Source organism: Schistocerca piceifrons, chromosome 1, assembly GCF_021461385.2.
Source record: "Schistocerca piceifrons isolate TAMUIC-IGC-003096 chromosome 1, iqSchPice1.1, whole genome shotgun sequence".
In the NCBI taxonomy this organism is placed as follows: Eukaryota; Metazoa; Arthropoda; class Insecta; order Orthoptera; family Acrididae; genus Schistocerca; species Schistocerca piceifrons.
The window spans coordinates 806026750-806048519 of record NC_060138.1 but is presented as its reverse complement, the minus strand read 5'-3'; positions in this window follow the sequence as shown (position 1 = coordinate 806048519).

Here is a 21770-nt window from a genome sequence, read left to right as displayed (position 1 = left end):
TTCAAAGCTACATTAATTACGGAAATATTGGTTTCAAAATTGTTTTTCCAAATGGAACTATAATAATTTCTGCTGCTACTATAGTGTGTCAGAACTGATTAATCGAGAACTCCTTCATTCTATTAGTTCTTCTTGGTGCGACGATATAACTCTTCTGCAAAGGCTCATATTGTTAAGATTAATACACACCGCTATTCTTTCGCAGAGCAGCTAACCGTGCATTTCATAAACCAAAGACGAAATAATTTTCATTTTCTTCTGCGTTTTGTGCCTTCCGTAAAGATTTTATTCGAAAGAAATGTAATAGAGAAATAATTTTCAGTAGAGATTTCCTTGTATTTCACTCTCAAGTCGCAGGCGTGTGATTGTCTCACCCTTTCAATTGACATTACGTTACGTTTCAACACACTCATTTAGTAGATGGATCAGAATGTTAGAGAAACAGGTTATCGGTAGTAGCAAAAGTCACCTTGGCATGTGATGCAAATACAAACAGACGATCTGTTTGCACTTGTGAGGACGGACTCTACAAACAGCACATTGATTCGGATGAAACTGTCGCTTGAAGTCCCACAATTACTACCTTATGGACGGCAATGGTCTTCATCGGACAAGTTGTATAGTAATAGCGAACAGGCAGAGCAGCGGGTCACTCTTCAGTGTAATACTGAACAACTACAATGTGTAAGTAAGTTTACCATAGAGAACCATCTCTGCACTGTGGTGTACACGCATCACTGCTCACAAATCTGCGATGCTAACAGTACGTCATCTGTTAACAGCACGTTACAAACTGCAGTTACACTCATGCAAAATGAAAATGAACACTCTGAGCAACTCTCTCTCACATGCTTCCAGTTTCATTTATATACTGCTGCACTCGGATTGTACACAGCATTTTATGATAACCACAGGCTTACACACCTGTGGCATCTGCAGCTTAACATGTAATCCAGCAGTCCTGCATAGGCTACATGACAGAGATGTATTGGCCTTGTCATGTAATGGTGCACACTTCTTCCACCTGTCGACGCAGTTAGTGTAGTGTTGCCTGCAATTCAGACCGGACCAAGGACTATCGCCTCATTTCCAAGACACGTACAGTAGCCGACAGTGGAGTTGGCGAATATCTCGGAATAGATGTCTGACGACGGAAGAAAAGTGATCCCTATCATGCTCCAGTTGCAAGAGCACATTCCCCTCAAGTTCAGTGAAAATTATAAAGTGAGGCGGGGATCTAGAGGCCGCACAGGATGTGGTGGCCGAAGCGCAGTGACCAATTTTTTTCCGTTGCGCTGGGCGTGTTTATTCATTTCTTCGGACGGGGAGGCCGACATTGTGTGCCCGCTCTCGCCCGGTCGGCAGTGCGCTGTAATAGGATAATCAAGGCGCATGAACTCCAGTCTTCCTCGAACGATTTTACAGAAATTACTCGGTAAAAAAATTCATTTTTACGTTACATGTAGCTTTATATGTCAGCTTCATGATGGCGTGCCCAGCAATTCGTTCATGGTCATAGTTACCGTGATATTTGCAATTAAGTAGGACATTTCCTGGAATTCGAAAACGTTTGCAATGAAAAATAGGGGTCGCTATGATTTTGCGTTTGGAGCATATTACATATTATGTTACTGTGTGTGAAATTTAGCCTGGTGTACTGAATGTTTCTTTAGATGTGGGAGGCGGTCACTGTCACCAATCTCGAGAAAATTGATCTGGTGTAGCATACACTCACTTGCGAACGCGCATGCCATTCATAAGGCCAGAATGGCGCTTCAGTCTGGAACCACGCGACCGCTACGGTCGCAGGTTCGAATCCTGCCTCGGGCATGGATGCATGTGATATCCTTAGGTTAGTTAGGTTTAAGTATTTCTAAGTCTAGGGGACTGATGACCTCAGATGTTAAGTCCAATAGTGCTCAGAACCATTTGAAATATCCATGGTATTCCTAATATTTCGTAAACTGTTTGAGATGTCAAAGTCAGATTTTGGCAAATGATAGCACACCAAGAGGAGAACGCTTTGCCTTATGGTTGTTATGAAACACTACATTATCTATCGTGTTATTCCACTAACTACAGGCTTTTTGGATGAAAGAATGTAATTTTTAAGGGCCGTCGATGGCTGGTGAAACGAGTAAAGCTGCGGATTTCGGAACAGTGTGATGACATGTTTATTTTTGTACAGAGGATGTGCTTTTTCATAAGCTATTGAGCCTAGTTTTCCTCAGTGTACCGGTGTTATCCTTGAGAGGGCTGTGTCGCTGTGGCTGAGTTGGGAAGTCCCTCATGACTAGTGCTGCCAAGTGGGACAGGCAGTTGCGACGCGCTCGCCACGGTGTAGCCTGGAGCTCAGCTGTTTGGACGGCGGATGTAAGGGGCCTGCCTGTTCTTGCAGAATTAGGTTTAGCAATGGGCGCGATAGGGGCAGTGCTGTCCATGGGCCGTCGGTGCTGGTACACGTCGATACGTCACCTGCAACTGCACACCGTGTCTGACGCCTTCACAATAGCTGCGGCCGTTGGGATTGTTCAGACGGTGAGCATCTCGAGCTTGTAGTGCAACGCCAGACTGTAAAATTGTGTTAGGCGTCGGTGACTGCTTATTCACGGTGGATTTGCAAAAGTATGTCATTTGGTTCAGTTGAATTCAAACTCGAACCTTCATACTATTATTTCTACGTGTGTGTGTGTGTGTGTGTGTGTGTGTGTTTTCCTTTAGGTTAATCCTGTTATCCGATAAAGAGGCACGTATTTATCGAAAGTGTTTCAAGAAACTTAATCAATAACTTCATTGCTCTATACTAACTGTTATTTTTGATGAAACTTAAAGTCCTCAGTGCCAGGTTACGAATCCTAATACTGCTTAGTCTGTTATGCGTTGCACTAAGTTGAAGATAAACGAATTTATATATTTAGATTCCATTTATGAACTTACCCTGTTTTTAATATCACGAGTAGTTACTGGCTTGGAGGTTCAAAGTAGCCTCGCTTGTATGATCATGCAGTAAGTTAAGCTAACTGTCAAAGAGCTAAGTTGCATTCCGCCTAGATAAGCCAGTGTAATATTATCTCCTTCCCTTTCTTAAGTGCAACGGCTTGACACTGTCGCCTAATTGGCTTGTAATTAATATCTATTCTTTACGTTCCAGAGTACATCTAATTTGGCCTGCGTGTATGGTGCTGTGGCTGGTGTTGTTGCAACCAGAATATTCGTGAGGGCCTCCTTGCTGTTGGAAGGCATACTGAAAGGCGTGCACCACCATAAAATATTTAGTGTTTTCTTAGTGTTACTTCATTCGTGTTTTTCTTAATAATTGTAGAGATACAGTCTTGGTTTCTCTTAGAAATTATGAAATTCTTTGACTAATGACCTCAGCAGTTGAGTCCCATAGTGCTCAGAGCCATTTATGAAATTCTTTTTGGCCCTTCAGGCCGAATTGGGTGCAATAGATAAAATTCTGGCCGCCGGGAGTAGCCGAGCGGTTCTAGGAGCTTCAGTCTGGAACCGAGTGACCGCTACGGTCTCACGTTCTAATCCTGCCTCGGGCATGGATGTGTGTGATGTCCTTAGGTTAGTTGGCTTTAAGTAGTTCTAAGTTCTAGGGGACTGATGACCTCAGATGTTAAGTCCAATAGTGATTAGAGCTGCAGTTAATTTCAGTCTATGCTTCCAGAATGAGATTTTCACTCTGGAGCGGAGTGTGCGCTGATAAGAAACTTCCTGGCTGATTAAAAATGTGTGCCGGACCGAGACTCGAACTCGGGACCTTTGCCTTTCGCAGACAAGTGCTCTACCATCTGAGCTACCCAATCACGACTCACGCCCCGTCCACACAGCTTTACTTCTGGCAGTATCTCCTCTCCTACCTTCCAAACTTTAGAGAAGCTCTCCTGGGAACCTTGCAGGACTAGCACTCCTGAAAGAAAGTGTCTTGAATTTTTGCTTCTTTTGTAACGAATTTTGGTGCAGCAACTTACTGTCAGTTTGGCTGACATTCTTTGAAACATTTTTCCAATATTTTGCCTTGTGTAAATTTTGAGTACATTTATCTTAATGTTAAATTTTTTATCGCAAAGTCTTTGAGTAAGTGTCAGTTATAATAAATTTAGTTTAGTGAAATTTATACATGCTTTCATCAGTGTGTGTGTTCAGTACTGTGAATTTAAAAATAAAGTTTTAAATGCATTTTTTATCCTCAGTAGGGCTTACTCCTATCACTCCAGCAGCCTGCGTGCCCTGCAATCATATTTCACCCAGTTCCCCGCATAAAAAGCTTACTAAACTGTGGTTTCAGTATTGTCTCGCAATTTAAGTGAGGTGACAATATGTAAACGCCACTGTGTTTTGCCAAAAGAAGGAAATGTTGACATGGAAACAAGAGAAATATATGTTTTACTCAAAATTCGCCACTCATGGTGCTTCTCTAAAAGCTGCAGAGGGTTAACAAGCCAGACGAAAATAAATTGCTGTTTTCGTTGCATGTTCAGAGGAATTTTTTATAAGTACTAAACAAAGCAGAGGTGTCAGCAGATGTTTTTCAGTGGTCGCCATTCAAGTGTAGTCGTGTAGGGGCTCCACTTAATATTTACAAAAAAATGTGAGCATAGGCTTCAGTCTAGAAGGACCCTTGCGCTCTAGCGCTCGGCGTCTCCTCCCCCGATCCCCCCCCCCCCTCCTTCTCCAACCGCCCCTGTGCACAACTGCCACCACTACCGCTCTCCTCATGTATGCCCTGCTAACTGCACGTCTACCGCCCACGTTATTCTGCACGCAGTCTACCCTGCACTCTCAGCAAACACCTGAATTGGCTGGTCGTTTGAGAGTATGCCGTGCCCGACACTAAAAATATCCTGCCTGATACTCTTCATCTACATCTACATTTCTACATTTATACTCCGCAAGCCACCCAACGGTGTGTGGCGGAGGGCACTTTACGTGCCACTGTCATTACCTCCCTTTCCTGTTCCAGTCGCGTATGGTTCGCGGGAAGAACGACTGTCTGAAAGCCTCCGTGCGCGCTCTAATCTCTCTAATTTTACATTCGTGATCTCCTCGGGAGGTATAAGTAGGGGGAAGCAATATATTCAATACCTCATCCAGAAACGCACCCTCTCGAAACCTGGCGAGCAAGCTACACCGCGATGCAGAGCGCCTCTCTTGCAGAGTCTGCCACTTGAGTTTATTAAACATCTCCGTAACGCTATCACGGTTATCAAATAACCCTGTGACGAAACGCGCCGCTCTTCTTTGGATCTTCTCTATCTCCTCCGTCAGACCGATCTGGTACGGATCCCACACTGATGAGTAATACTCAAGTATAGGTCGAACGAGTGTTTTGTAAGCCACCTCCTTTGTTGATGGACTACATTTTCTAAGCACTCTCCCAATGAATCTCAACCTGGTACCCACCTTACCAACAATTAATTTTATATGATCATTCCACTTCAAATCGTTCCGCACGCATACTCCCAGATATTTTACAGAAGTAACTGCTACCAGTGTTTGTTCCGCTATCATATAATCATACAATAAAGGATCCTTCTTTCTATGTATTCGCAATACATTACATTTGTCTATGTTAAGGGTCAGTTGCCACTCCCTGCACCAAGTGCCTATCCGCTGCAGATCTTCCTGCATTTCGCTACAATTTTCTAATGCTGCAACTTCTCTGTATACTACAGCATCATCCGCGAAAAGCCGCATGGAACTTCCGACACTATCTACTAGGTCATTTATATATATTGTGAAAAGCAATGGTCCCATAACACTCCCTTGTGGCACGCCAGAGGTTACTTTAACGTCTGTAGACGTCTCTCCATTGATAACAACATGCTGTGTTCTGTTTGCTAAAAACTCTTCAATCCAGCTACACAGCTGGTCTGATATTCCGTAGGCTCTTACTTTGTTTATCAGGCGACAGTGCGGAACTGTATCGAACGCCTTCCGGAAGTCAAGAAAAATAGCATCTACCTGGGAGCCTGTATCTAATATTTTCTGGGTCTCATGAACAAATAAAGCGAGTTGGGTCTCACACGATCGCTGTTTCCGGAATCCATGTTGATTCCTACATAGTAGATTCTGGGTTTCCAAAAACGACATGATACTCGAGCGAAAAACATGTTCTAAAATTCTACAACAGATCGACGTCAGAGATATAGGTCTATAGTTTTGCGCATCTGCTCGACGACCCTTCTTGAAGACTGGGACTATCTGTGCTCTTTTCCAATCATTTGGAACCCTCCGTTCCTCTAGAGACTTGCGGTACACGGCTGTTAGAAGGGGGGCAAGTTCTTTCGCGTACTCTGTGTAGAATCGAATTGGTATCCCGTCAGGTCCAGTGGACTTTCCTCTATTGAGTGATTCCAGTTGCTTTTCTATTCCTTGGACACTTATTTCGATGTCAGCCATTTTTTCGTTTGTGCAAGGATTTAGAGAAGGAACTGCAGTGCGGTCTTCCTCTGTGAAACAGCTTTGGAAAAAGGTGTTTAGTATTTCAGCTTTACGCGTGTCATCCTCTGTTTCAATGCCATCATCATCCCGTAGTGTCTGGATATGCTGTTTCGAGCCACTTACTGATTTAACGTAAGACCAGAACTTCCTAGGATTTTCTGTCAAGTCGGTAGATAGAATTTTACTTTCGAATTCACTGAACGCTTCAAGCATAGCCCTCCTTACGCTAACTTTGACACCTTTTAGCTTCTGTTTGTCTGAGAGGTTTCGGCTGCGTTTAAACTTGGAGTGGAGCTCTCTTTGCTTTCGCAGTAGTTTCCTAACTTTGTTGTTGTACCACGGTGGATTTTTCCGGTCCCTCACAGTTTTACTCGGCACGTACCTGTCTAAAACGCATTTTACGATTGCCTTGAACTTTTTCCATAAACACTCAACATTGTCAGTGCTGGAACAGAAATTTTCGTTTTGATCTGTTAGGTAGTCTGAAATCTGCCTTCTATTATTCTTGCCAAACAGATAAACCTTCCTCCCTTTTTTTATATTCCTATTAACTTCCATATTCAGGGATGCTGCAACGGCCTTATGATCACTGATTCCCTGTTCTGTACATACAGAGTCGAAAAGTTCGGGTCTGTTTGTTATCAGTAGGTCCAAGATGTTATCTCCACGAGTCGGTTCTCTGTTTAATTGCTCGAGGTAATTTTCGGATAGTGCACTCAGTATAATGTCACTCGATGCTCTGTCCATACCACCCGTCCTAAACATCTGAGTGTCCCAGTCTATATCTGGTAAATTGAAATCTCCACCTAAGACTATAACATGCTGAGAAAATTTATGTGAAATGTATTCCAAATTTTCTCTCAGTTGTTCTGCCACTAATGCTGCTGAGTCGGGAGGTCGGTAAAAGGAGCCAATTATTAACCTAGTTCGGTTGTTGAGTGTAACCTCCACCCATAATAATTCACAGGAACTATCCACTTCTACTTCACTACAGGATAAACTACTACTAACAGCGACGAACACTCCACCACCGGTTGCATGCAATCTATCCTTTCTAAACACCGTCTGTACCTTTGTAAAAATTTCGGCAGAATTTATCTCTGGCTTAAGCCAGCTTTCTGTACCTATAACGATTTCAGCTTCGGTGCTTTCTATCAGCGCTTGAAGTTCTGGTACTTTACCAACGCAGCTTCGACAGTTGACAATTACAATACCGATTGCTGCTTGGTCCCCGCATGTCCTGACTTTGCCCCGCACCCGTTGAGGCTGTTGCCCTTTCTGTACTTGCCCAAGGCCATCTAACCTAAAAAACCGCCCAGCCCACGCCACACAACCCCTGCTACCCGTGTAGCCGCTTGATGCGTGTAGTGGACTCCTGACCTATCCAGCGGAACCCGAAACCCCACCACCCTATGGCGCAAGTCGAGGAATCTGCAGCCCACACGGTCGCAGAACCGTCTCAGCCTCTGATTCAGACCCTCCACGCGGCTCTGTACCAAAGGTCCGCAGTCAGTCCTGTCGACGATGCTGCAGATGGTGAGCTCTGCTTTCATCCCGCTAGTGAGACTGGCAGTCTTCACCAAATCAGATAGCCGCCGGAAGCCAGAGAGGATTTCCTCCGATCCATAGCGACACACATCATTGGTGCCGACATGAGCGACCACCTGCAGATGGGTGCACCCTGTACCCTTCATGGCATCCGGAAGGACCCTTTCCACATCTGGAATGACTCCCCCCCGGTATGCACACGGAGTGCACATTGGTTTTCTTCCCCTCTCTTGCTGCCATTTTCCTAAGGGGCCCCATTACGCGCCTGACGTTGGAGCTCCCAACTACCAGTAAGCCCACCCTCTGCGACTGCCCGGATCTTGCAGACTGAGGGGCAACCTCTGGAACAGGACAAGCAGCCATGTCAGGCCGAAGATCAGTATCAGCCTGAGACAGAGCCTGAAACCGGTTCGTCAGACAAACTGGAGAGGCTTTCCGTTCAGCCCTCCGGAATGTCTTTCGCCCCCTGCCACACCTTGAGACGACCTCCCACTCTACCACAGGTGAGGGATCAGCCTCAATGCGGGCAGTATCCCGGGCAACCACAGTCGTAGTCCGATCAGGGGATGCGTGGGACGAGCTGGCCGTCCCCGACAAACCCCCATCCGGACCCCCACAGTGATGCCCATTGGCAACAGCCTCAAGCTGTGTGACCGAAGCCAACACTGCCTGAAGCTGGGAGCGAAGGGATGCCAACTCAGCCTGCATCCGAACACAGCAGTTGCAGTCCCTATCCATGCTAAAAACTGTTTTGCAAAGAACGTCTGAACTAATCTACAGAGAGCGCAAACAAATCAATAAAATTTAAACGGTTATTAAAATACAAGATTGCCTAGTAAATGCAGTAATGCTGCTACTTGCGCACTGCTGACACTGCTCGGCGGCGGAAGGAGACTACGCGAATTTACACTATTCAGGTACTAAAACGCGATGCTACACTCTCAAATACTATAATACGCCCGAAATTTATGAATTAAACAATGCAAGTACCAAAAACACGCAAAGAAATTAAGAATTAAACTATGTAACAAATGAGTGAGCTAGGAGTATACGACTTGCTGCTCAGCTGCTTATCCAACGGCGGCAGGGAGCACACTGACTGTGACCAACCGACACTGGCCGTTCAAAACAAAAACAGAAGACTAACGACTACGCGAATTTACACTATTCAGGTACTAAAACGCGATGTTACAACTCTCAAATACTATAATACGCCCGAAATTTATGAATTAAACAATGCAAGTACCAAAAACACGCAAAGAAGTTAAGAATTAAAATATGTAACAAATGAGTGAGCTAGGAGTATACGACTTGCTGCTCAGCTGCTTATCCAACGGCGGCAGGGAGCACACTGACTGTGACCAACCGACACTGGCCGTTCAAAACAAAAACAGAAGACTAACGACTACGTGAATTTACACTATTCAGGTACTAAAACGCGATGCTACAACTCTCAAATACTATAATACGCCCGAAATTTATGAATTAAACAATGCAAGTACCAAAAACACGCAAAGAAATTAAGAATTAAACTATGTAACAAATGAGTGAGCTAGGAGTATACGACTTGCTGCTCAGCTGCTTATCCAACGGCGGCAGGGAGCACACTCTTCAGTGGCTTCTGCTGTTGTGGCAGAAGCTACACCCATAAACGACTAAAACTGTCGACAAGGCCGAACCTGTTATCGTTGTTAAACGCAACATTGCTCTATTCTTCCCTCAAATTCTGTATTTATCTTGTTACATAGGCTGTGCAGTGATGAAATATGAGAAGAGGTACTCTTCGTAGCCCAGTTTCCAGCAAACTGGTGCTGGTGGTTCATGTTTCGTGTGCTACATTGTTCTAATCTTCTGGAGCAGCCCCTGTGCGGTCTGCCATGACTGTTCGTCTCAGGTGGCCTTCCAGATCTGATCTTATATTCCATTGCAACCCGACGGTAGAGCTACGAACTTGTCCACCGAATTTGGATCACTGGCGACAATACAGCCGACATATCGTGTGAAACTTCTTTGAATGGACTACCCAGTTTCCTGCATAGACATCTAGCTCATACAACAAGTGTTCTTGTGTATCCTTAATTCTATGTTCTTTACATATCACGTATGTTAACTGCTGAAATTAAATATTGGAGTATATTGTAGATATTAATGCTGCTCTGTGAGAGCTTTAATTTTGATTAATATACTGTACTTGCTATGATTGCGACTGTGGAGTAGCGGCGCTTTGAGAGTCACCCAACCCAGGGGTAATTAAGTAGCTTTGAAAGTGCCTGATGATTTCATTTAACACCGCTTCCATGTTACAAAGGCTAACGCGTCCCTGTCTCCTACCTGTCGCTCATCGCTGCCCCTGTAAAACGACCTCATCCCACGGACACGCCTTGGTGATGAGTCCTGCAGCGTCCCTGTTTCCTCCAGGGCAGAGTTCATTCCGCTGAATTACCCCTCACCTCGTCTGTGCCGAACTTTTACGTCGCTACCTAAACGAGACTACCGTGATTGGAGGAGAGGCAGAGAGCAGTGGATACTGGTTCACAGGCTCTTTTGCACATCAAAAAGGCACACAGCGAACACGGCCCTTGCGCACGAGATCGTAAGTTTCACAAATTCTTTACATGTAAGTCTTTCTCACGACGCTACATAGGGTATTGATGTAAATCAAAATATGTACTAAAAATGGATAACAACGTAATATCAACTGTTTTGTAGCTCTTCTGAAAACTGTTTATCAACTTAACGTGCCGAACGGGAGGAATTTTGTGACTGATAATTTTGTGTATTTCTATAAAAAATTTAACTGTCTTTGAAACATAATCGTTTTTCTCCTCAAAACGATTTCACCAGGTTTCTGTTATCACTGCTATGGTGTCCAGAGAAAATATTTTAAATTTTATTAATTGCATAATTTCGGTGGGTCTTGTTAGAAGGGCGATTTGTAATAATACACCAATTCCGAAAAACACACCTAGTTTTCGTACTATGCTCAAAACACATTTCCACTGAAAATAAAATACGGCTTACATAAAATCACGGAATACTCAAAATATAATACAATAATATGAAAAATTCTAGGCACTAAAACCGAAGTTCCTCTGTTTCTTCTGTTGATTCTCATTCATCTAACAGTTCACCCGATAAGGCAGTTCTGGCATCTAAATTACTGCAGTTTCTAATTATTGTAAAGGAAATCGGTACGCCAGTTCAATACACTACTGTAGCTATTCAGATTCTTCGTAGATGTCATCTGCAGCTCCCATTCTGCAGTAAATTCTGCCTTTCTTGCTCTCTTTGAGCTTTGGACTTCATGAATAGGTAAACGTCCGTTGTAGAGATAAACAATATTCATACAATTTACATTTTCTGCCGCTCTATTGTTGGGTTTCCATTGCACGTATTTTCAAGAATACATAATTTTTGTCTTATATAACAATGATCTTGTGCTGTCACACCATCAGGCTTTCTGTATATCGACTTAAAAACCACCCTGATCACAAGGGACGTGATTCTCTATGTGGTTTGTCACGTCTTTCTTCAATTGCTTTAGCAGGAAGCACTGTAAGGATGTAGTATACTTCCCTATGATGTATGTAACATTCTTCGTTAATAACGGAAAACACTGTAACATCGTAACACTACATAATGCTTCTATAAGATATCGCATAATGCGTGAGTGTGGGTTGGCACAGTATAATACTCCGCTCTGCAAGCGAACTGTTTCAAAACAGAAATGCTGATGTGAAATTCTTTAAGAGGAGAAATAAAGTACCTTAAAATTACGAAGATGGTTTAAATCGACAGTTTTGCAAGATTTTAGAGGAAGCACTGCCTTTTACTATAGAGGAACGACGTGTACCAGCCAAGAGTATATTGCTACAGTGAAGGTTAATCTCCATAAGATGTTTCTGGGTTGTACCAACGTTTCGACCACTTTTGCGACAAGCCTTCATTAGGGGGTTAAATGCTCTCGGGGTGATGTAAGGCAAACGGTGATTAACGTACCGTTGACGGCGAAGTCATTAGAGACGGAGCACAGGTTCAGATTGGCGAAGGACAAGAAAGAATATCGGGTGTTTCCTCTTCAAAGGAACTAACTAGCCGGTCATTATCCCTAGGCAGTTTAGGAAAACCTATGGAAAACAGAAAGTGGATTAAGTGTACAAAGTGGTAACTGGAAGAGTCGTAGGGACAGAAGTAAAATTGGTCAGCATGAAAGAGCAAGTGATTCTTTAGATTTTTATGGGTGGATTGTGAGTAGAGGAATTTGGAGACCCAGTATTTCTACTTTTGATTATTTACTAATCTTTGGTATAGATGCCATTAAGTCAGCAGCGCAAGTAGTTATGACAAATTTATGTAAGAACATATGGACTACATTGTGGCTGATAACAGCTCTTTATACTTCTGGTAACAAGCAACAAACGCTTTTGGATTACCAGAGCGAAAACGTACAGAAAGATATAAGCACACTGATTTATTGTCAAGTGACGCGATGGCAATATACTAAGTTTACACGATGTCACTCATAAGGCAAGGTTCAAACAAGGCGCTGATATGGCGATATCACTGAGTAACGTAGCGGAGTCTGTCGTAGCTTGTGTGCTAGTTCTGCTCGCTGTTGTGGTCGCCGGGACCAGTTTCTGGATGAAGAGGAAGGACATTTTTTATTCGGTCCGAATATGATGGGCTGGTCTTTCTCTAATCCTCCTAAAGGGGTGGTAATCCGATCCGACGTGTCTGACCTCGTTCTCGCACTCGATTCTCTTAATAACCTGACCATGATAAGTTACTGAACTTGACATACTTCGGTTATTTTGTCTGCTCCGGTATACTTCGTGAAAGATTTTCGGGAAGAAACATCATCAATTACCGGCCGGAGTGGCCGAGCGATTCTAGACGCTACAGCTTGGAACCGCGCGACCGGTACGGTCGCAGATTCGAATTCTGCCTCGGGCATGGATGTGTGTGATGTCCTTAGGTTAGTTCTAGGGGACTGATGACCTTAGAAGTTAAATCCCATAGTGCTCAGAGCCATCATCAATTCTTTCCATGAAAGGTCAAATCTTTTTGGTTTTTTAATTAGTCCGTAGTTAATGAAAGGCATTACAGTCTATACATATTGGGTTAGTGCGTAAATTCGTAGCGTTTTTACACAAGTTTAATAAGCACGACAGATGCACATAAGAGAGATTTCAGCCATCAAAAATATATTCTCCTACACTACTTACAACAGTCTGCCAACGCTGGGGTAACTTCTCTATTCCGCGACTGTAGAAATCACGTGATTTTGAGGAGCATAACTCGTCGAGCCATGTTCGAAACGCATTTTCATCTGGAAAGGAAGCTCCCTCAAGGTTGTTACAGAGCGGAAAAGGTGAAACTGTCTGATGCAAGATCAAGTGAATAAAGTGGGTACGGGATAAATCCCCAAACCTTCTCCTAAACAGTGTTTTTCTCAGTCCAGCTGAAGGCGTGCGGGCGTTACGGGTGGAGTAACATCACCTCACGCGGTCTTCCTGGTCGTTGTTCGATTGCGTCTGCAGTTCTTGACAATGAATGTCAGCAGTGACGGTTACACCTTGGGATGCAATCTTAGTAGACCACAACGTCCCTGTCCCACCAGAAGCATAACTACACTCCTGGAAATTGAAATAAGAACACCGTGAATTCATTGTCCCAGGAAGGGGAAACTTTATTGACACATTCCTGGGGTCAGATACATCACATGATCACACTGACAGAACCACAGGCACATAGACACAGGCAACAGAGTATGCACAACGTCGGCACTAGTACAGTGTATATCCACCTTTCGCAGCAATGCAGGCTGCTATTCTCCCATGGAGACGATCGTAGAGATGCTGGATGTAGTCCTGTGGAACGGCTTGCCATGCCATTTCCACCTGGCGCCTCAGTTGGACCAGCGTTCGTGCTGGACGTGCAGACCGCGTGAGACGACGCTTCATCCAGTCCCAAACATGCTCAATGGGGGACAGATCCGGAGATCTTGCTGGCCAGGGTAGTTGACTTACACCTTCTAGAGCACGTTGGGTGGCACGGGATACATGCGGACGTGCATTGTCCCGTTGGAACAGCAAGTTCCCTTGCCGGTCTAGGAATGGTAGAACGATGGGTTCGATGACGGTTTGGATGTACCGTGCACTATTCAGTGTCCCCTCGACGATCACCAGAGGTGTACGGCCAGTGTAGGAGATCGCTCCCCACACCATGATGCCGGGTGTTGGCCCTGTGTGCCTCGGTCATATGCAGTCCTGATTGTTGCGCTCACCTGCACGGCGCCAAACACGCATACGACCATCATTGGCACCAAGGCAGAAGCGACTCTCATCGCTGAAGACGACACGTCTCCATTCGTCCCTCCATTCACGCTTGTCGCGACACCACTGGAGGCGGGCTGCACGATGTTGGGGCGTGAGCGGAAGACGGCCTAACGGTGCGCGGGACCGTAGCCCAGCTTCATGGAGACGGTTGCGAATGGTCCTCGCCGATACCCCAGGAGCAACAGTGTCCCTAATTTGCTGGGAAATGGCGGTGCGGTCCCCTACGGCACTGCGTAGGATCCTACGGTCTTGGCGTGCATGCGTGCGTCGCTGCGGTCCGGTCCCAGGTCGACGGGCACGTGCACCTTCCGCCGACCACTGGCGACAACATCGATGTATTGTGGAGACCTCACGCCCCACGTGTTGAGCAATTCGGCGGTACGTCCACCCGGCCTCCCGCATGCCCACTATACGCCCTCGCTCAAAGTCCGTCAACTGCACATACGGTTCACGTCCACGCTGTCGCGGCATGCTACCAGTGTTAAAGACTGCGATGGAGCTCCGTATGCCACGGCAAACTGGCTGACACTGACGGCGGCGGTGCACAAATGCTGCGCAGCTAGCGCCATTCGACGGCCAACACCGCGGTTCCTGGTGTGTCCGCTGTGCCGTGCGTGTGATCATTGCTTGTACAGCCCTCTCGCAGTGTCCGGAGCAAGTATGGTGGGTCTGACACACCGGTGTCAATGTGTTCTTTTTTCCATTTCCAGGAGTGTATATCTTTCGCGGATGCGAGCAGGCCTTTGTATTGGGAACTGCTGCTTTGTTTGGGCTCAACCATTCCTTTTTTCCTTTATTTAGCATATAGACACCATTTATCGTCACCAGTACCGATACAGGGTGGGAATGGCCAGTGTTGTTTACGAGCCAACTAATGACCGGTAAGCAGAGATGCATATATGGCCAACCGCTGATTTTCGTTATTCTGGCTTAGAGCATGCGGTAGCCATACACCCGATTTTTGAACCTTCCCCATTGTGTGCAGTTGTCGCACAATGGTGGAGTGACCTCACTTCATCACATTTACCAGTAATCGAATATAATGAAGTTGGTGACTGTGGATTAATGCGTTTGAACGTTCTTTATCAAACCCCGAAGGTCTTCCTAAACGTGGAGAGTCACTAATGTCAAAGCGATCCTCCCCAAAACGAGAAAATCATTTTCTTGTCGTGCTCTGTCCAATGGTATTATCCCCACATCGGTGCGAATATTTCTAGCTGCCTACGCTACTGTTATCCCTCTACTGAACTCAAACAGGAGAATATATAGGAAATGACCCGACTTCTCCACTTGGCACTCCGTTTTCTAGCGTCCACAGCTCCATTCCCTATCTCCAAATGAAAAAATGGTTCAAATGGCTCTGAGCACTATGGGACTTAACATCGGAGGTCATCAGACCCCTAGAACTTAGAACTACTTCAACCTAAGTAACCTAAGGACATCACACACATCCAAGCCCGAGGCAGGATTCGAACCAGCGACCGTGGCAGTCGCGCGGCTCGGACTGAAGCGCCTAGAACCGCTCGGCCACTGCTGCCGGCATCTCCAAATGATTAAATGACAAATTGATAACATGTAAACTCAAATAGCAACATTGAACAACAAATAAAAAATTGCAATCGATAAAAAAACTCATAGTAACCAGAATACCAACATGCAAAACAAGAAACGCTACGAACTTATGCATGAATCTAACACTTTTCAGGTCGTGTAAGACAGAATAACCATTTGCCTGTAACCATCATCTGCAATGAGGATAACTCCCAGTGTCTGTGTCATGTTTTATCTTAGAAATAGGGCCGGCCGGAGTGGCCGTGCGGTTCTAGGCGCTACAGTCTGGAATCGAGCGACGCTGCGGTCGCAGGTTCGAATCCTGCCTCGGGCATGGATATGTGTGACGTCCTCAGGTTAGTTAGGTTTAATTAGTTCTAGGTTCTAGGCGACTGATGACCTCAGAAGTTAAGTTGCATAATGCTCAGAGCCATTTGAACCATTTAGCCATCTTAGAAATCTTCCTTTCTACGTAACAGCAAATTGAAATAATGTGTCTCACTCCATCACATACTGACGTTAATGTGTCGAATGGCATTTAACTGGAAGAAATTATTGGAGTTGTAGCCTATAAATACCCAACGCCTTAATGCTTCGTGTAGATTAAGAGCCACAAATGCTCAAGAGTTCATCGACTGTAGCAAACGTTGTCTCCAGTCTCCAAGGCAAAGCAGAAATGCGACGAGGCATCGATGTATACAGCAGTAAACGATAATAACATGGGGAATATCTTCTTCTCTTGGTAGATGAATCAGTGCTATCAACATGTAAATATTTCCTCAGCTTGTATGTAAGAATAGAGCCTGTTTATAACGACTACTATTCCAAATGGAAAAACGCGAATGCGTTTGATGTACAGTGCCATAGTTCATTGATTCCGATCACCGGCCACCTTGAACTTGATCTAAACATTAAACTTCTTCGTTCAAGAATACCAGTAACCCTCTGCAGGCGTTTATTTTGCTCTTACATCTATTGTTTGTAGCAGCAAAAATTGCTGTGTAATTGGCAACCTAAATGCCTTTTTGTTTTCAATCCTAAATGGAGATTGTTTATAAAAACCTACAGGATAAACAGCTTTCTTATTCATTAAGAATCATGTTTTTTTGTTTTACCAGTATATCTACTAATTAACGACTCAACAGATTAAAAAGATTTAGTCATGGAATATCCAAAGCTTGAAATTCACTAATGAAATACCAGTGTCCCCTGTTTGGCGACCAGGTCGATATGGATGTCACTTAAAATTTTTGTCGGGTTTCAGTTGAAGACTAACCATTGGCTGTCTTTATCTACATCTACATCACCACCACCAACAATGCAAGTCACTCTTAAATGCCGGGTAGAGCGTACTTCCAACCACCGTCAGACTATTTATCAATCGTTCCACTCTCTAACACAGCCAGGGGAAAATGAACACCTAAATCTTTCTGTACGAGCTCTGATTTCTCTTATTTTATTACGGCGATCATTTCTCCCTGTGTATGCCGGCGACAGTAAAATATTTCCACATTCAGAGGAGCAAGTTGGTGGCTGAAATTTCATGAAAAGATCTCGACCCAACGAGAAAAGCCTTTGTTTTAATCATTTCGATCCCAACTTACGTACCATATGCATGACACACTCTTCCCTATTTCACGATAATACAGAACGGACTTTCCATCTATGGACTTTTTCGATGTCCTCCGTCGGTCCTATCTCGTAAGGATCCCGTGTTGCACAGCAGTACTGTAGTCTGAGGACGAACAAGCGTAGTGTAGGCAGTCTCTTTAGTAGACCTGCTGCAAATGGCTCTGAGCACTATGGGACTTAACATCTGAGGTCATCAGTCCCCTAGAACTTAGAACTACTTAAACCTAACTAACCTACGGACACCACACACATCCATGCCCGAGGCAGGATTCGAAACTGCGAGACCTGTTGCATCTCCGAAGTGTTCTGCCAAAAACCGCATTCTTTGGTATGCCTTCTTCACTGGTGACCTCTCTGAATTCCTGCATGCTACTGAAAAGGCGGTAGAATATGTCAGCAACATGGACATACGTATTTTTATATCTATTTTTTTCCTTTTTGCAAGACCTGTCAGCTGTGTTGGCTCTCTCACATTTTACAAATTGCCCGCCTCGTCCGCATGATTTTGCGGTCGCGGTAGCTAGTACGCTGTTCAACTTGGGGGCGTGGTGGTGGCAATCTGGCAATCGGAAGTGAGGAGTGGCCGCTGGGAGCAGTGGTGCCTCGACGGCGACACCCTCCTGACTCCGTGTCAGGGGTTCGCGTAATTCGACTTTGTGGAGACGCACACTTACTTTGGATACTGAGATGTCTGTACAACGGTTTTCCGGGGTAAGGTGATTTCTTTGTCAAGAGCTCATTCAAGTCTTCCTGAACTGATTAAGGGGACCTGGACGCGAACGGGCTGCATTTTTTATACCTCGCTCTCAGTGCACATTACTCTTGATCTACAATGCGGAGGAAGTTGTTGTTTTTTACCGACAATGAATGACATTAATTCAAACTGTAAAAGGAAATTTATTGAAATATCTGTTGTAGTTTAAGAATTACAGTATTTTGCCTAATAGATGTTTTTATAATACACGTTCCCATTCTGGTACCATTTTCTGGTCCATCATCAGTCGAATAGCATTCAAACTGTGGCAGACTTCTGTCAACATTCGTAGGAACACATTATGCCTCTCTTTTTGTAGTTTGGAGTCTATCTGAGGAAATAAAAAAATTCTTAATATACCACATTATTATTTTGTCTAAAAAATACCGCTAAAATTATATACAGAACGGCAAACATAGATCATTTCTGTGATGTATTAGGCATAATACAATGATACTATCCCATTCTTCACTTGAGAGAAATTTGGTGACATGGATAAAACCATTGTGAAGTTATATGTACCTAATGTTATGAAAATTTAGTTTCAAGAAAATGAGAAAAGAATGTTCACAGTGGTTTTGACTCACCGTATGCCTCTTTCAGAACATTCCTGCAGCATACTCTTGCAGGTCGCCTGCTTCTTTATCCTCTGTAGACTTCTTCAGAGCCTTTTCCTTACTCTGGACTCTTTAGTGGTCGCTTGGACAGACCTTTCAGCTTCAACTAGTCGCTGACGATCTATTTCAGTCAGAGTAGCTTTCATATTATTTCCTGAGTGGTCGCTTAATTTGTCCATTACTTTTGTCCTGCTGACTACACCATCATTGAAACAGATGACAGCATCCATCACACCCATTTTGAGTACTGTCCATCCAACAAACACTATTTTTGGGACTCGTTGCCGCACGCAGCTGTTGAAACTTTCATTAGGGTTTTGTGTACAGCCATGTAGATATTTCCTAAGTAATTTTGTATCTGCAAGGTCACTGTATATTGGCTTTATTGTTTCCATGACTATGGCACGCAAGAAATGTTTAGGGTGATATTCCTTGCCTGTCGCATGAGCGTGGCTGGTTTGCAGACACTTGTTCAAAGAGCGTTTAAGACCAATCAAAGCTGAAAAGTAGGATAAATTTGTCTTTCAGATGGTGACAAAAAAATGTTTTCGAAAATTTCAGTCATTTCACGTCCAGGTCACCTTAAGTTGCAATGTGATAATCTACTTGCGTATGGTAGCTGATTCGTGGCCGCGGAATTAAGCCCCTTGTTGCTCGTTCGCCTAGTGTGAAATCTGGCTCCGAGAAAACCTCTTCTTGACTCAAAGCGTAGATCTAACTTTGACAAGTGAGAGTGATTGTTCCGGCAGTGTGGAGGTCTCATTACCCCACTTGTCTCATTCCCGTTACCTTTCTAAATCGACGAGTTGCATTGCAAATTTCTGGCTGTTTAGTTTTCTTAGTCCATGCGCGGCAGTAATTCTGGAATTATTTTTTCATTCTGCCATCTTGTTTTGTGATACCCACAGCGTGTGTGTACCATAACACGTTTACTCGCTGAGCGGTGTAACTGCGGCAGTGTCGAGCGTGCAGTGATGACCCGGACTCAGACGCGCCTTCAGTCTGTTACAGCGTCATGCAGAGTGTTACACGCCGTCTTACAGGACTCTTGGGCCGTTGTGGCTTTGCCTCTGTGCTTCTACATACCACGCCGGCCTGCACCAGCTTCGCCGAGAAAGCGCCGTTCGCTAAGTTATGCAATTGTAATCTATTAACTGTTTCATGTAACTGCAGTTTCTGTCATTCTGAATGCGTAAGCGGTCATTTGAGGTAGCCACTCGCTAACTTGCCTAACTGTAATGGGGTAACTTATGTAGCTGCTGTTTTTCCCGTTCTAAGGAGTGGTTCTGAGCACTATGGGACTTAACTTCTGAGGTCATCAGTCCCCTAGAACTTAGAACTACTTAAACCTAACTACCCTAAGGACATCACACACATCCATGCCCGAGGCAGGAGTCGAACCTGCGAGCGTAGCGGTAGCGCGGTTCCAGGCTGTAGCGCCTAGAACCGCTCGGCCACCACGGCCGGCTCCCGTTCTAAGGACCTAAGCGACCAGTTATTCTACACCAGTCTGGTACCCTTGTTTTGAAAGTGTAAAATGTTCTTTAAACTTGGGCAAGGTCTTTTTCAATTATTATGGGAAGCTACTCCTGTTATTAACTCCTCACCCTTTTCTACAGTAGTTTGTTTAATTTGACAATCACCCACCCCCCTTTTCTTTTAATGTCGTGGGCTGAAAAGGCAGCAGTCTTGGACACCTCGCACTTTCTTTGGCCACAGTCGGCTATATTTTGTAGGTGTCGTGCCTAGATGCAAACAGATTGCTCTTAGTTACTCCTTATTTGGTTGAGATATCGCACTGTTGGGTTTTATTTAGTGTTTTTGGTGTTACCAGTCGACTCGTTTAAAACGAAAAGCATATAATACACATTAGGTGCTTTAAGCCTCGTGCACCCGAATTTTTTTCTTGCTGCAGAGACAGTGGCAGCACCTAGTCCTGACAGTTCATATTCGTCATTTCTTTCATTCCAAAATTGAGGCCTTTGCACCTTAGTTTCATAGTTCTTTAAATGTTGAGCCAGCCCAGTGGGGCAAGTTTGTAACGTTCTTGTCAACGGTTATGGAAAATGTTATTTGATTTGTTTGCACCCGTTACTGTTCTCCAAAGCTGTGCCCTTGTTAAAACATATAGAATCTGTGGTGTAAATGACACCATTTGATCGTAATTTGACTTTAGAGATTCCCAGTTCTATGTGCTTGTCTGTAAAGAGTTATAATTTGATGAAAGATCCTGTATCATTTTATAACTGCTGCTGGAATCCAAACTGTTTAAAGTATTCGTTGCTGATCTCAGAAACTGTTTCTCTTAGTATATTCAGGGTGATTTTTTCCACTGTTTACAAACTCCCTGGATTGATCGATGAGAGGATTCGGAACTAAAACGGTCTAATGAATCATCTCATCATCAGTCATCTTATCTTTCCATGCGTCTCAATGCATATGTGTACGCACCGTAGCATGTTTTGTCACGCACGTTCACATAGGCCAGGCTGCATCCGAACAGTGTCAAAAGCGGCATGAATACGCTGCTCCAGTGTCCCTACATCTGGAATGGGCTTTTCATACACGACAGTTTTGAGATGGCCTCATAACCAGAAATCGCAGGGGCTGAGATCCGGTGAACGAGCAGGCCATGCAACTAGACCCCGCCTCCCCCCCCCCCCTCCCCCATCCATCGATCAGCGAAGGCACGATTGAGATGTGTCCTGACGTTAACAGTGAAGTGGGTTGGAGCACTATCATATAGCAGTTACATAACCCTTCGAATCATCAATGGTACTCCTTCCAGCAGGGGAGTCAGTCACCCGCAACAAACGCCGCTAGTTCCGGCATGTTAGGCGACTTGGAAAGAAGGCTCTTCCCAAAATAGGTCGCCAA